Raw genomic sequence first — 16,038 nt, forward strand, 5'->3', positions numbered from 1 at the left:
TCTTGATCTCTCAGAAGTGTTTTCTGCAAAACTCCTCATTCTTAGCTATACCACAAATGCAGGTCATGTAAGTGTTGAATAGGTTATGTATTTCTATATTATGTGCAGACTGAGGAAGAAAAGCGCTCAGTTATGTGTTGGTCAGACCATTTCTGGAATACTGTTTTCAGTTCAGATCAACAAATACAGCATTTCCAGGGATGAGACCAGCTGGTGAAAAAGTCTAGAGGTCGTATTATATTAGGCCAAATGAACGTGCTGGATATAATTAACCTTGGGACCTTTTAAGATAGAACAAAAGGGATTGAGAGGTGGTATGGGAGAGAAAACCTCAAGGCTTACAAGATACAACAGACTTATTTCCCAGTGCTCAAGTGGGATGATCTGTAAACAATAGTCAAACATTATACTAAAGCAGATTTTGAGTTAAAAACAAATGTTTAAAATGTTCAACATAGGGTTTAAAATAGGGTGCTTTTCTAAGTAGCAACCTTAAAAAGTTTAGGATGGAGCCTTATTTTTCTGGAATCTTGTAGAAAGAATTCCTGCACTAGACTGGAGGTTAAACTACATATTCTTTAGACTTTTCCAAAACAAAGCAGTGTAATAAGAAATTCATTTGCAATTCATTTTGTCAAATAAGCTGGAATGAAGAGGTAAATGGAGACTATGAAAGTTATTGGTTAGGGTCGGCGCCTGTAGCACAGTGGTTACGGCGCTGGCCACATACAACATGGCTGGCAGGTTCAAATCCAGCCCAGACCAGCTTAAACAATGACAGCTGCAAAAATAAATAAATAAATAAATAAATAATTGGCTGGGGGTTGTGGTAGGTGCCTACAGTCCCAGCTATTTGGGAAGCTGAGGCAAGAGAATCACTTAAGACCAAGAGTTGGAGGTTGCTGTGAGCTGTGACACCACAGCACTCTACCAAGGGTGACATAGTAAGACTATCGCAAATAAAAAAAAAAGGGAAAGTTATTGGTTTAGGTGGTTGAGGTTAACAAATCAACGTAAACTACCTATACCAATAAAATGATGCAGAAGCAAGAAAGACTTACCTCCTGAACGGAACATGGCAAAACCACACGGCTAAAAAGACAAAAGAAAAAAGAACACACATTACATATGAAATACCCAGCTTTGAAACACAGATCTATAGAGTTTTACCTTAAATTCAATTATACCACATGAGACTTGTAAATACAAAAATACAAGGATGTCATTTATGGAAAGTCTACAGCCCTAAAAAAGGGTTAAGTTGGGAAACTAAACAATCCTTCCTGGATCTCAATGATCATTTGCATTAAATGTCCGCCTTGTGTCAGACCCCATTAAGCAGTCAGGACCCCAGAGATAAGTCACAGAGATTCTTGTGAAGAGTGCAGAAACAAGAGAAAACTCATCATTAAAAATTACAGGGGGCGGCGCCTGTGGCTCAGTCGGTAAGGTGCCAGCCCCATATACCGAGGGTGGCGGGTTCAAACCCGGCCCCGGCCAAACTGCAACCAAAAAATAGCCGGGCGTTGTGGCGGGCGCCTGTAGTCCCAGCTACTCGGGAGGCTGAGGCAAGAGAATCACTTAAGCCTGGGAGTTGGAGGTTGCTGTGAACTGTGTGATGCCATGGCACTCTACCGAGGGCCATAAACTGAGACTCTGTCTCTACAAAAAAAAAAAAAAAAAAAAAAATTACAGGGTACAGAATGAACTATTTGTAGATAGTCTGATCAGGTTGCCTTCATAAAATTTTTGGTGTAGTTTCATTCTACTACATCTATATATGGTCCATTTTGGTTTTTATGATACTTCTCACAGAATACATGTGTGGAGTACCATGAATGAATGCTGCCAGAAACTGTTTGCCACAACTCAATTATTCCTGAAATTTAATAAGATAAAAATAAGGGGCCTTATTTAAAATTAATAAGAGAAAACTTTATCACAGAAACAACCTTAAGCTTTATAAATATAACCCTTCCAGGGTAGGTTCAATATAAGGTTGACATGTCTGATCCTGTCCAGGGAGTTTGTTACTGGATAGAACAAAAGGACACCACTACAGCTCCATTTTACCTATAATATAGTCTAAAGATAAATTTCAAAAACAATTATTATGGTGCATTGTTTTATATCAAAATACGGCACTTTATCTCCAGGTTTTTACAGGAAGATTCCTTAACTTAATTCTGTTGTAAATTCTGAAAACCAAGACCCCCCCAATCTCATAATAGCTAGTTCCAACATCACGACTTCTTTTTGAGAGGGGCGTAGAAGAGACAGAGTCTTCCTCAGACTTTTCTCTCTTAATCTTACTCAGTTGTCATTTTATAGAAAATTCCTAATAGTTTTACTCACTACAATTTTTCTTCAGCTGCAATTTTTTTATTTTTTTTTACAGTAAGAGTCATTTAGTTTAATGTTTGTATTACTGACAATCTTTTTGATCTACACATTCTTGGTTAATAATCTTTCTTATACATAAATATAAAAGACCAGTATAACCCAGAATGTGATAACTAGTTTTCATTCAGCTACACTTCCTACCTACTCCTCCCTCTCCATTCTCTTCAATCATTTATGCTGAACATTCATAGCACCTTCGTCTCCAATGCATCCAAAACATGTCCCCTATATTCTCTCTTCTTTGACTATGAGGAGTAACTCATCACTCTCCGATAATGATGACTCAAAAACAATAAACGTTCTCAAAATCACAATGATTAGTAATCCCTATTCTCCATCAAGAATTAACTTCTTGTGGCTAGAAGTGGTGGCTCACACCTGTAATCCTGCACTCTGGGAGGCGGAGGTGGAGGCTTAGGGAGGATTGCTTGAGTTCAGAGTTTGAGAGCAGCCTGAGCAAGCACAAGATCATCTCTACTAAAAATAGAAAAACTAGCCAGGCGTGGTGGCACACGTCTGCAGTCCCAGCTACTCAGGACACTGGAAGCAGGAGGATTGCTTGATCCCAGGAGTTTGGAGGTTTCTGTGAGCTAAGCTGAGGCCATGGCACTCTAGCTCCTGGGACAGAGCAAGACAAAAAAAAAAAAAGAAAGAGAAGGAAAAGAAAGAAAGAAATGGAAGGAAGGAAGGAAGGAGGGAGGGAGGGAAGGAAAGGAAAGAAAGGGAAAAAAGGAAGAAAGAGAAAAGAAAAGTAAGAAAGAAAGAGAAAGAAAGAAACAAAAAAAAAAACTTCTTGTAAGTTCCTTCATACCTAAACATCTCTAGTCATCTCAGGTGTCGCCTTCTCAAGGAGCACACTAACCTGCTCACTTTCTCAGTAGCACAATCTGGGGGAGAGGAGGCTAGAAAGACATAGGTTGGGAATATATTTTCAGAACCTCGAATAATATGGTAAGAAATTATTATATTCATCAGGCAATAAGGAATCCTGGAAAGTTGTTCCAAGAGATAAATTACAACTAAAGCTATTTTGAAGAAGTCTTCTGCAGGTGGTTAAAAATGTCGAGAAGCAGGAGAATGGGGAAAAGCCATCTTTTGGGAGGCTGGGCAAGGGTTATCACAAAGGCCTGAAGCAAGATGACGGACCCTAGAGAGAACGCAAGGATGGGATAAAAGGGGAAAAGTTAAAGTCTTCCTTGAAGTTTCACAGAACAAAAGAATCTTGGCTGAGTAATTTCAAAACATACTCACTGAGCAGGAAAAGCCCCATTTTTATTTAACAACACTTTCAGAGAAACTAAGATACTCAGATGAGGAGTCAAATAACTTCGAAATGTGTTTTTAAAAAAGGAAAAGGAAAAAGGAACATAGAGGTTTTGATTTTTCATTATCATTCTAAAAGCAGTATTCACCTTCTAGGGCAATCTGAAAAATTTCAAACAACTCTGAAAATTAGTTTCCAAATAGAACCAGCAAATAGTTCTTTAAAACCAAGACTTTAATGGCATTTGTCTATTGTTTAAATAGTAACCTGAAGGGAACCCACCCATCCCAAAGTCTTCTAACCTTTTAATTCTTATCAAAAAGGGATGAATTTTGTAGGACAATAAACATCTGCCAAAATATTTCAGTTTACCAATATGTTCACATAGGAAGGACCTATTTATTACCACTGACCAAAAACAATTTCAGAAAGTTGAATTCTAAGAAAAAGATCATTATTTCATTCAAAAACATGAAGAACTTACAGTGTGCTAGCTAGACTAGATGCTGTGCTAGACACTGGGAATACTCTAAGAAACAGCCTCTACCTTTAAAAAGTCTAGGGAGAAAAATAAGACCTGGGAAGACATACATGAGGGGGTGAACATCAAGAAATTTAACTTATTGGCTCACACCTATAATCCTAGCACTCTTGGAGGCTGAGGTGGGTGGATTACCTGAGCTCAAGAGTTCAAAACCAGCCTGAGCAAAGCTAGACTCTGTTTCTACTAATAGAAAAACTAGCCAGGCATTGTGGTGGGCACCTATAGTCCCAGTTACTTGGAAGGCTGAGGCAAGAGAATTGCTTAAGCCCAAGAGTTTGAAGTTGCTATGAGCTATAATACCATGGCTCACAAAAAAAAAAAAAAAAAAAGAAAGAAAGAAAAATATTTAAGTTATAACTCCTTAGGGAAAAAAATTAGACTTTGGGTACATTTCAATATTTGGTACCTTGGTAAATTTTTATAATAAAAGTAAAGGTCTGCAAAAAGTATATATAGTGTGCAAATTCCCAGTGATTTCCATGAGTTACTTTACTACTACTGACACAGCTGTCAAAGAAAGCTACTGAACATTTAATTCACATTTTTGGAGGGAAAAAATAACTAATAAAAGAATAATAACTAAGCTTGGTGCCTGTAGCTCAGTGGGTAGGTACGAACCCAGCCCAGGCCTGCCAAACAAGAATGACAACTACAACCAAAAAAAAAAAAAAAAAAAAAATAGCGAGGCATTGTGGCAGGCACCTGTATTCCCAGCTACTTGGGAAGCCGAGGCAAGAGAATTGTTTAAGCCCAAGAGTTTGAGGTTGCTGTGAGCTATGACACCACAGTACTCTACTGAGGGCGACACAGTGAGACTCTGTGTCAAATAATAATGATGATAACTAAATCTCTCATCTAAAATCACTTTTGAAAATCACTGGCAATGAAACAGGAGCCAAGTCAATTTCCTTCTCTCTTGCTACCTACCTACATCAGATAGAGTCACAGTAATAAATGAGGTGACACTTGCATGAATAAATATGTAAGAAAACTTTTACATAAACCCAATGTTCAGTATTACAGGCAGTCCCTGGGTGACAAATGATAGGTTCTGTAGGTTTGTTCTTAAGTTCAATTTGTATGTAAGTTGGAACGGGACCATTTACCGCTACCTGCAATAGCCTCCATTCTTAAATTTGGATTACATCAGCTGGGAGTCTGTAACTTGGAGACTATATAACTAGCTTGAACTGCAAAAGTTTACTCTATCACAAAAGGCAAAAAATTTTTTTCTCAAAATCCCTGTCATTGATCAAATTTATAATTTTTCATCAATTTATTAACAAATATTTACTAAGCACCTACTATGCGCTACTGACTATTCTAAAACCTGGGGATATGGAGGTGAGCAAAGCAGACAAATTAATGGAGCTTACATGTAAAAAGAGAATACATTCAGTAGGTGGAGGGAGAAAATAATAAATTGTGTTGTATGTTAGATGGTGGTAAGTGCTATCAAGACCAATAAAGTAGGGAAGGAAAATACCATTTGGTGAGAGTGGTAATTAAGTCTTCAGAGGATTCCCTGAGAAAACCGACATTCCAGCAAAGACCTGAAAGGAGGTAGGTAGGTCAGTGATCTGAGGGAAGAGCACTTCAAGCAAAGAGGACAAAAGCAAGCAGAAAGGTCCTGAACTCAGCTTATTCTGGAGTAGTGGAGGAACAGCAAGGAAGCTGGTTAGGCTGGAATGGGAGAGGAAAAAATAGTAAATGAGATCAGAGTAGAAAGGAAAACAGCATAAGACTTTGCAGACTGGTTGTAGAGGCTTTGATTTTTATTCTTCGTGATGCAGGGGGTCTTTTGGAGAGTATTAAGCAGAGAAGCAAGCATCACTGATTTTTTTAAAGAAGGTTCGAAAACACTAAAACTAAGGTGTCTGGAGATAGCTAAGCAAAATTCGTTTTCAAGAATTTACAATGAAAAGAGAAATGTGAAAACGGGGCATATTTGAAATCTCCCAGTTGCCGAAGGCATGATAATGACACGAACCAACTGTGACAGCCGAACATTCACTTCCAGACAATCTCTGCCAGTGGAAAAAGCTGTAACTTTTCAACAAAATCACTCCGCTGCTCTGATGGCCCTGGAAACCCCTTCATTTGACAGAACACGTGTTCACTCTGCACTACCATCCCAAGAAGTGGGTGGAGCCCAAACTGTTACCCAAAGCAGAGATGGCTCTTCCGTCAAGTCGTCTGAGAAGCCCAGAGAAGAGCAGGTTTCCTCCCGACTTCTCGAACTTCAGGGCGCCAAAGTCCCACCTCGAGTCCTGCCACCAAAGCTACCTTCACTTGACAAGTCCATCTCCCGCTGATTACAAGCAGGCTCCACCCCAGACAAGAAATCACAATCAGACCCAGCGTGTCTTTCCCACCCTCGGACTAGGGCTCCGTCCCACCAACAGGCCTGGGGGTGGGCCTAGACCCATACAAGAGGTGAAGGGTTGGTAAGAAGGTGGGTCACAGCGGAAACTGTCGGCTGCGCCTCCCCCAGCCATGCGCTCGGGCCTGAATCCAGCCGCCTGTCCCTGGAGAAGAGAGGGCGGCCTTGTTACCACCGCACAGCCCGCAGGGTCCAGCAGCACGGATGGGTGGGCCGGGGGTGCGTGTCGGGGGGAGGGGCGCCCGCTGGGAGCGGCTGGCTGGAGCCCGCTCCGTTTTAATAGTAGTCTGTAGCTACTCAAGCAACCGATCTCCCACCACCACCATCTCGGAGCCTCGCTCGCGCCCACGGACCTACTCACAATTCTTTAATCAGCACCATCTTCCCGGAAACCCCTCACAGCTGCCACCGCTACCACCACCACCGCCGCCGCCGCCGCCGCCGCCGCCGCGCCGCTACCGCCTCTCAGGGCGCCTGCGCGGCCCCGCCCCCCTGCGCGCCGAGCCACCGCCACGCCTGCGCGCTGGCACCCTTCCGCCGCGACCGGTCGCGTCAGCGCGTGAAGGGGGATTAGCTCCGTCCAGTGCCGCGCCCCACCCTAGCCGCGCGAAGCTTCCACTTCCTCTGCGCGCCCCTCGGAAGCGCGTGCGGCTTCTACTGCGGCTGTGCAAGCTCGGCGAGCTGGGCTGCGTTCTAGGGCTCCGCCCGCCAGCCCGAGTCCCTTGGGGCGTCTGTAGAGCTTACGCTTTCCGGTGAGTTTTCTGGTTGGTTCCCTGAAACTGTGTATCGGTGACGACTTGTCTACTCTCTCTCACTATTATGAGGAGGGGCCCACGTTTTTGTCCGAAACCTCACTCCCGAAGTTCATGTTAAAGACTTCTGACGGGTGCTGGGGGCCTTGGACAACGCTGGGTTCTGTGGCCCTCCCGGCCCTGCCAGCTCAGATTCCGCAGGAGAATGTACCTATGTGTTTCACTGCTCTCGTGGATGTTCCAGAAGCCTTATCAGTGCAGTTTCCTGACCTCACCTTGCTAGGGCCAGCAGCTGTGGCTGCTCCTGTTTCCCAAAGCCCAAATCCACGCCTGCCCGAGAATCCAGATTCACGTACGGGACTCGACGGAGCGTCCAACGCTCCTGACGAAGCCCCTTTGGGGGTAAAGAGGCGCTTACTTACCCTTGACACCAGGAAAAGGGGTCTGTTCTGGGAGGACTAACGCCATCACCGTGAATGCTCCATCGGCTTCAAAGCTCAAACGTGGACTTTTGGATGAGTTACCAGCCTGGAGGTCACTGCCTTAGTCTGTGCCGAGCATAGGTCTAGGCTGCAGCGATACCCCTAGAAGCAGAATAAGCCCGGGTCCTGTCCTCAAGAAGCTCACAGTCTAGATAGAGGAGGAGATAACTCAATTGGAACGGAGAGAATCTGGCTCCACCCAGGGCGACAGAGTGAGACTCTGTCTCAAAAAAAAGGAAAGAAAGAAAGGGAGGGAAGGAGAGAGGGAATTTGGAGCTTAATTTGATAAAATAATGGGGGAGGCAGAGGGAACAAGGGAAGGGCTCTTTGGAGGCCAGGTTTGAGAGCTGGCCCAGCCTGTGAAGGTGGGAGAGACATTCTAGTTAGAGGAAAAATGGGCTTAGAGGCTGCAATAAATTTAGACCGCGTGTTTTTCAACCTTTTTTAATCTCACGGCACACTTGTTACATAGATCAAAATTTAAAAAGTAAAAAGTATCTTTTTTGATTTATTGGCACAAAATGCACCATCACGGCCAAAAAAAGCCAATTTATTATAATTTGTAATAAGATAATTAAAATACTTTAAAAACGTATTTATATTTATTTTTCCGTTTATTATAATTTAACATTTAATGAGCTTGATAGTTTTTTAGCCTGTCTTCTTTGCAAGGTCGAATTTTGGACAAACATACTCTTAAATCTTCCAAGGATTCTGGCTGTGATTGATTTTTGTTTTTAATATTATTCATTGCAGAAAAGCTTGCTTCACACAAGTAATGTCAAGAATGGAAGAAGTATTTCTATTTCTTTATTGGTAATATTTGGAAATTTACCCTTGAGAGATGATCAAAAGGTTGTTATATCTGTTGTTGAATATTTTAATTGCAATTCTCTGTCATTTTTAACTCTTCTATAATATTTTAAATTGCTGATGTACATGCACTTAAAGGGATTTCCAGCAATGTTAACACACAACCCAGCAATGTTAAGTGTAGGTGCAGGAAAATATTTTTCAAAATTTGTGTATAATCTAAAATTTGTAAAATATTTTCAGTAAGAGTGCCGTTTCTCTTTTAATCCTTTCCTTCCAGAATAGTAATTTTTCTCTGAAAGCATTAATTTTTATCTGTAAATGTGAGAATATTTTCATGCTCTCTATATATTCTTATTACTAAGAGTATTCAAACACTGAAATCTGAAAAATGCAACTTTATTACACCAAACCTGGTCACAAAGTAAATCACCTATGTAAAATGTTGCATTTTTTTAAAGTTGATACTTTATTTCGCAAAATCTTGATAGAACTCTTCCTCAAGATGACATCTCACTTCCTTAGGCAATAAAAGCTGCATATGAGAAGCATCCATTGAGGAACATAATTCTGCAAATAATCTTGACTGTAAGCGGGGGAGGCTGGTGGCTCATACCTTTAATCCTAGCACTCTGGGAGGCCAAGGCAGGTGGATTGCTTGAGCCCAGTAGTTCAGACCAGCCTGAGCAAGAGTGAGATCTCATCTCTAGAAATAGCCAGGCGTTGTGGCAGGTGACTGTAGTCCCAGCTACTTGGGAGGCTGAGGCAAGAGGATCACTTGAGCCCAAGTGTTTAAGGTTGCCGTGAGCTGTGAGCCACAGCACTCCAGGGAGGATGACAAAGTGAGACTCTGCCTCGAAAAAGAAAAAATTATTGACAGCAAAGGCCTTCTTTTTATATAATTAATAATTTGAAAAGTGTCACCTAAAGAATATTTGTAATTCAGGCACTAATGATTTTGACACTCACACTTATTTGTAGAAACCTGTGTAAAAATAATTTTTGGATTTTTTTCTTTTTTTTTGCACAAATGTAACAAATCTTTTACTCCTCCAGACATAGACAAGGCACCATCTGTACAAACACTTATGCAGGAACCCCAAGACAAGTTATTAGAATTAAACTAATTATCAGTCAAATCGAAAATATCTTGGCCCTTTGTTGGTTTAGAGTGATTGACAAAATAAAAACTATTCTAGGATTTCTTCTTTATAGACAGATCCATAGATTCATCCAACTGAATTGGAAACATGTTGACTTCTTTGAGGTGACATATTACTTGAAATTGTGTATTTTCGGATAGTTCCTTAACACACCAAGAAATTGTATTGTCTGAAAGCAGAATTTTTTAAATTTCCTTTTTGTATTCTCCAAATATTATTTTTACAATTGCATGGAAGTCAGTAAAATGATAGATTCTACAATTGTGTAAGATTTCATTTCCCTAAGTACAATTTTTGCAACTGTGTGACTCACTTCTTGTGCTTTATCTGATATCATTGCATATTTGGTCCATATTTTTGCTTCTATTACTGAATGCAAGTCGTTTGAAATATTCCACTGGCTTTTCAGACAAGTGGGAATGTCTGGATTATAAATGGCTCTTTAATTTGCTAGGAACCATAGCTTCATTTGTTAATGTTCCGCCACAGATTACACATGTGGGACATGGTGGCTTTCCTTTACTACATATGAAACCGAATGATAAATAATCTTCATTATATTGACAAGTAGTTGTAGTGCCAATGTACTGGGTGAAGTGGTATTCGCCGCACTAGCATCATCTTCTAACTTTTGCTTTTCTAAAAACATGTCCATTTTAATTAAACACTAATAAAAATAAAAAATGCCAAATCAAAAATAATAAAATAAGTAGACAACTCATTCTTTTTTTTTTTTTTTTTTGTAGAGACAGAGTCTCACTTTATGGCCCTCGGTAGAGGGCCGTGGCCTCACACAGCTCACAGCAACCTCCAACTCCTGGGCTTAAGCGACTCTCTTGCCCCAGCCTCCCGAGTAGCTGGGACTACAGGCGCCCGCCACAACGCCCGGCTATTTTTTTTTTTTGGTTGCAGTTTGGCTGGGGCTGGGCTCGAACCCGCCACCCTCGGCACAGAAATACAGGTATTAAATAAATACACTAAAGAAATTTTCAAATCTAGGAATTGCAAGGTGATTGTGTTCAACCACTTCACTATTTCAAGTCTACACAAAACTGTACCACACGGTCAACATGAGCTACACGACTTACTACTTAAGGCACAACAAAGGATTACTGGGTCACATGGCTTCATTCACTTCGGATGATTTCAGGATGATTTCAACATAGATCTGTGTTGTCAAATCCTTGTCAAACGTACTATCTATGGATGTGTCTCAAGGCCCTACCCATTTTAGAAATAAGCTGGTGTTATAACAATAAAATGTTTATTATAACTGATATACTCGTATAGTCAATTGAAAGAAGTTTTTTGATAGCTACACTTACTGTGCTTTAAACTTCTTTTGAAAATAATTACTGATCTTTAAAATTTTTGCAGCACACTGGTTGAAAATTATTGGGGAGCAGCTAGGGGGCAGGTGTAGCTAGAACTTCTTAGAGAAAAAAATAAGCTGGAACCAATTAGATCACAAAGAGTAGGTGTTGAAAGAATAAAAACATTAAAAATGTTTCTGTACATGTAAAAGCCTGGTATATCTGATACTAGAATACACCAGCAGCATTTGGGCAACCTCATAAAATAACAGTAATGAAATATCTGCTTAAAAGCTAGTAACTGCCTCCTTCAGTAGTCCCTGAGAGTCAGTGAGTTCATGGTATGAGTGAGTTGTTAATGCTAGTTTTTGTGAGGGCCAGGATGTAAGAAAATATATGCTCTTACTTTCTAGCAGCTTAGAAGCTGAGAAGTTCTTGCTTTGATTGGGCACCTTATCTTATCTGAAGAATTGTGCTGGGTAATGGAGATGCCGTTAACTCCTTTCACATTTGGAAAAACATTATGAGATAATATTTTAGTGTGCTTTAGAAAGGGACAAGTGGGAATTTATAGCCAAGTTAAGTGACTTGTGCAAAAATTACCTAGCTAGCCGGTTTGCAAAGCCAGGTTTCAAATCAAAAGTTTAAAAGCTTCATTCCACTACACTTATTTTCTAACTAAAAGTTAAAAAGTTGGGGCATGCAGATAATCTTTATGATGCTTGTTCTCTTTTTCTCATGATAAGAAAATTGTCAAAATCTAGATGATTAGAGATGAAAACAGAGAAACTACAGATTTGAATACTGTGCCCTTGTATATTAGTCTAGAGTTACAGGCGCTCTTTAAAGTCCAAGGAGGTAACATGATTAGTTGCCAACCTCATATAAGTAGTCTTTTTATGTTGCAATCTCTTCCCAAATGATGTGCTTGTTGAAAATATAAATAACTTTCTTAATGTTATGGATAAATTTGGTATTGACATGCTCTGTCAGTCACTAGGAAAAATTGGGATGTTTCAGATCATTTCTCTAACTTCAGAAGTCCTCCCATAAGCATTCACTAACCTTTGTCTACATGACATGCTTGCTGCTCGTGGTACTCAAATGCTTGTAAAGTAAATCAACAGTGGGCTGGATGGAGCATACCTCCTACCAGGATGCAGTATAGACAGTGTCTCTCTTTTCCTTATTGTTAAAGAAAAAATTATATACTGTACTTGTTAAAGTATAGTAAGGCAGACTTTATTCAGGACCTTCACAATAGGTATAGGGCCCACTGTAATGGGATTTTGCAGCAGGGGAGAGAGATTGGGCTCAACTCTGAAAACAGCATGGGCAAGTCGTCATCAAAAGATTCATGTTAAAATATTCAGTTGAGGAACAGGATTGTTTAAGAAAGTAACCAGTTGATAAGTACTTGTTGAGAGAAAGAAAACATACTTCAAAGTTCATAATTCAAAGTTAGGTGGATAAAAAACATGAAATCTACATAATGAAACAAAATCCTATAGTACATCTAAGATCCTCTCACGGCACCACCAATTGAAAAATCACTAACTTAAAGGATAAAAATGGCAGAAAGAATTATGAAAGAAGACTAGAAAGTACGAAAGACAAAACCAACAATCAAAATGAGAAAGAAGGACATACAAAGAAAAAGACTGACATGAAAAAAGTAGACTTAATAGATTAACATCTCCATTGTGTGACATTTTCTTGTATTACAAATAAAGATAAATGCACCAAGGGTGCATTTTTTTAAATATGGATACAAAGTGGAATATAGCTTAGTTAATTGTCTCTAGATATCAGAAAGAGCCATCCTGTTTTGTTTTTGTTTTGTTTTGTTTTTTTGAGACAAGAGTCTCATTATGTCACCCTCGGTAGAGTGCTGTGATGTCGCAGCTCACAACAACCTCCAAATCTTGGGTTTAAGTGATTCTCTTGCCTCAGCCTCCCAAGTAGCTGGGACTACAGGTGCCCACCACAACTCCCAGCTATTGTTTGTTGCAGTTGTTGTCGTTTTAGCTGGCCGGGGTTGGATTCGAACCCACCAATTTTGGTGTATGTGGCTGGCACCATAACCACTGTGCTACAGCCACCAAGCCAAACCTGCTATCTCTTGTTTTTTGTTCTAACTTTCAATTCTCAGCAAAGGTAATGTTTACAGATAAGATGTCTAGTTGAACTTTGAAGTATGTTTTCTTTCTCTTAGCAATTTTACCAGCCTTATATAACCACAAATTTCATTACTTCTCTTGTATATAGTTCTGGAGCAAAGAGCTTGTTACAGTATGAATGATGGTAGATTATACTGAGGCAAACCAGAAGATTTCTGAACACAAGCAGTGTGTGAAACACTCATTTTATGGTCTAATTAATATAGCACAATTCTGGTGAAACACAGAAGTTTGAACAGTTCTTTTAAATATTATAGTTGAACTTAGCCTCTCTCCCTGCAGCTAAAGTAACCTGGAATCCAAAGGCCTTTTGAACGGACTCCCAGGGAATTTGTGAACCAGTATACATAATTTCATATCTATATACATTTCTCTTTCATTTGCCTTGCTTAACTCTGTGTTTCACCATCCTATTTCTTTTTGTTTTCACATTCCAGAATGATTTTGAAAAAAATTCTATGAAAACTAGAAATACCGGGTGGTGCCCATAGCTCAGTGGCGCTGGCCACATACACCAAGGCTGGCGGGTTCGAACCCGGCCTGGGCTAGCTAAACAATGACAACTGCAACAAAAAAGAAATAGCCAGGTCTTGTGGCAGGAACCTATAGTCCCAGCTACTTGGGAGGCTGAGGCAAGAGAATCATGTAAACCCAAGAATTTGAGGTTGCTGTGAGCTGTGATGCCACAGCGCTGTACCCAGGGTAACAGGGAAAAAAAAGAAAAGAAAGAAAACTAGAAATATGCCTAAGAATGTTTTAATTATGTTAAAAATGAAGGCATGGGTCAAAATACTGTACTCCTGTGAGGGAGACAGAGTTGGGCTTTGGAGTAGAAGGACCTGGTCCTGAATCCTGGCTCTGCCACTTGCTTGTGTGAACTTTAATTAAATGACTTAATCTCTCAGAGACTCAATTTTTGCATCTTAAAGGAGGACTACTAATATCTACAACAGATATATTCTAAAAAATATAAAGTATTAAAGCCACTTATGTTACATATTACCTAATACATAATAGGTGTTCAGTGAATGGAAACTATTTAAAAGCTTCCAGAGAACAGAAACAATTTCACATATAAATCCCCGGAGGTAACCACTATCTTTAATCACTAGTATTCTAAAGCATAAATAAATAAGAATGCATGTATGTATGTATTTATGCATTTATATGTGTATTCATATTGGCTGTGTTAATTCACCTCTTCCTTACAGTGCATAATAACGATTTCTGTTCTTCCCTGTCTTATATTAACATTTAGTATTGTCAGAATTTTTGTATTTTGCTAGCTTTTTTATTTTAAAGTGCTATCTTGTGTATACGTTTTGCATTCCTACCAGGTAATGATGTTTTTGTATGTTTATTGCCCATATCCTTACTCTTTCCTCCTTTTCCTATTGGTCTGATTTTTTTCTTTTTGATTTTCAGGACACACACACATATGTATACGTATTGTAGATCTGAATTCCATTTTCTTTATGTGCACTCTGAATATTTTCTTTCTATCTGGATTATTCTGTCACTTTCTTTACATCTAGGTTTCTCACCCTCTGTCATATTGGCATTTGGGGTCAGATAATTGTGGAAGCTGGTCTGTACCATACACCACTCACCTGTATTTGCTAGATTCCAGTAATAGCTGTTTAATCATGACAGTCAGAAATGTCTCTAGAACAGTGTCCAGTATCCCCTGGTGGCAAAATTGCCCTAAGTTAAGAGCTACCAGTTTGTAGGGACTCTGTCGTGCAGAGTTATTTATCTTCAAGAAAATTTTATCTTGCAAAAATAAAAATTTTATCTTGCATTTGAGTTGCTACTGTAGGTATTTGAAGTAAACTTAACCCATTTATTCATCACAACAACATAAGACGTAGATGCTCTTCTTGTCTCTTGTAGAGAAATCTTATTTTTGTATATGTTCTCTCAGCATATCCTCATTCAGTGTAATGTTCTTTCCTTATGTGTTTGAGAGTCACCTATGTGTGCCATTCCGTCCTTTTGTTGTTCTGTGGTATTCCTTTGTATGGATATATCCCAGAATTTGTTTATCCATTTGCCTGTTGGTGGACTTTGGTTTTTTTCCAGTGTTTGGTCATGGTAAATCTGCTATCACTGTTTGTATGGAAGTCTTTCTCTGGATATGTGTTTTCATTTTTCTTAGGAATATCTTTTGTGTTATAAGAAATGTTAACTCTGGGAGAAGTGACCTACCAACTTTAAAAGTGGTTGTACTATTTTTCATTCCCACCAGCAATGTATGAGAGTCCAGTTACTCCACATCCTTACCAACACATTTTAGCCATTCTAGTGCAAAAGTTGTGGAATCTCATTATAGTTTAACTTGAACTTCCCTGAAAACTAATGATGATACTCATTTCTTCACATACTTTTTGTTCATTTGTACCCGTCTTTTGTTGTGTCTGCTCAACTTTTTGCATGTTTTTAAATGTTTATTCTAGATTTAGAATGTGTGTGCTGAGTATTTTCTCCCAGTCAGCAGCTTGCCTTTTTTCATTTTAGTGGTAATTTCAAACAGTGGAGCTTTTAGATTCTGATGAAGTCTGATTTATCCGTTTTTTCTTTTATGATTCATGCCTTTTGTGTTCTAAGAAATCTTTGCCTACCTTCAAGCCACAAATATCTTTATTTTACTGTTTTCTTCTAGATGTCATAAAGCTTTGGCTTTTACATTTTTAGGTCTATGATCCATTTCAAGTAAGTTTTTGTGAATGTGTAATGTAAGA

General features: G+C 39.5%; 1 protein-coding gene across 5 annotated transcripts in view; it reads right to left on the reverse strand.

Annotated features, from left to right (window-relative positions):
* PITPNB (phosphatidylinositol transfer protein beta) overlaps positions 1-8,903 on the reverse strand; it is a 76,988-nt gene extending 68,085 nt beyond the window's left edge. For 2 of the 5 annotated variants that reach the window (XM_053587358.1, XM_053587362.1), the window contains exons 1-2: positions 6,956-7,107; positions 1,062-1,092 (exon numbers count right to left, since the gene is read on the reverse strand). The gene's annotated coding sequence lies outside the window, so the exon portion shown is untranslated. Of the gene's footprint in view, positions 1-1,061; positions 1,093-6,947; positions 7,108-7,768 lie in introns of those variants that run through there. The other 3 variants (XM_053587361.1, XM_053587359.1, XM_053587360.1) reach the window with 3 other exon arrangements.
* Positions 8,904-16,038: the final 7,135 nt, after the last annotated feature.

The sequence above is a fragment of the Nycticebus coucang genome, chromosome 4, assembly GCF_027406575.1.
Source record: "Nycticebus coucang isolate mNycCou1 chromosome 4, mNycCou1.pri, whole genome shotgun sequence".
Taxonomy (NCBI): domain Eukaryota; kingdom Metazoa; phylum Chordata; class Mammalia; order Primates; family Lorisidae; genus Nycticebus; species Nycticebus coucang.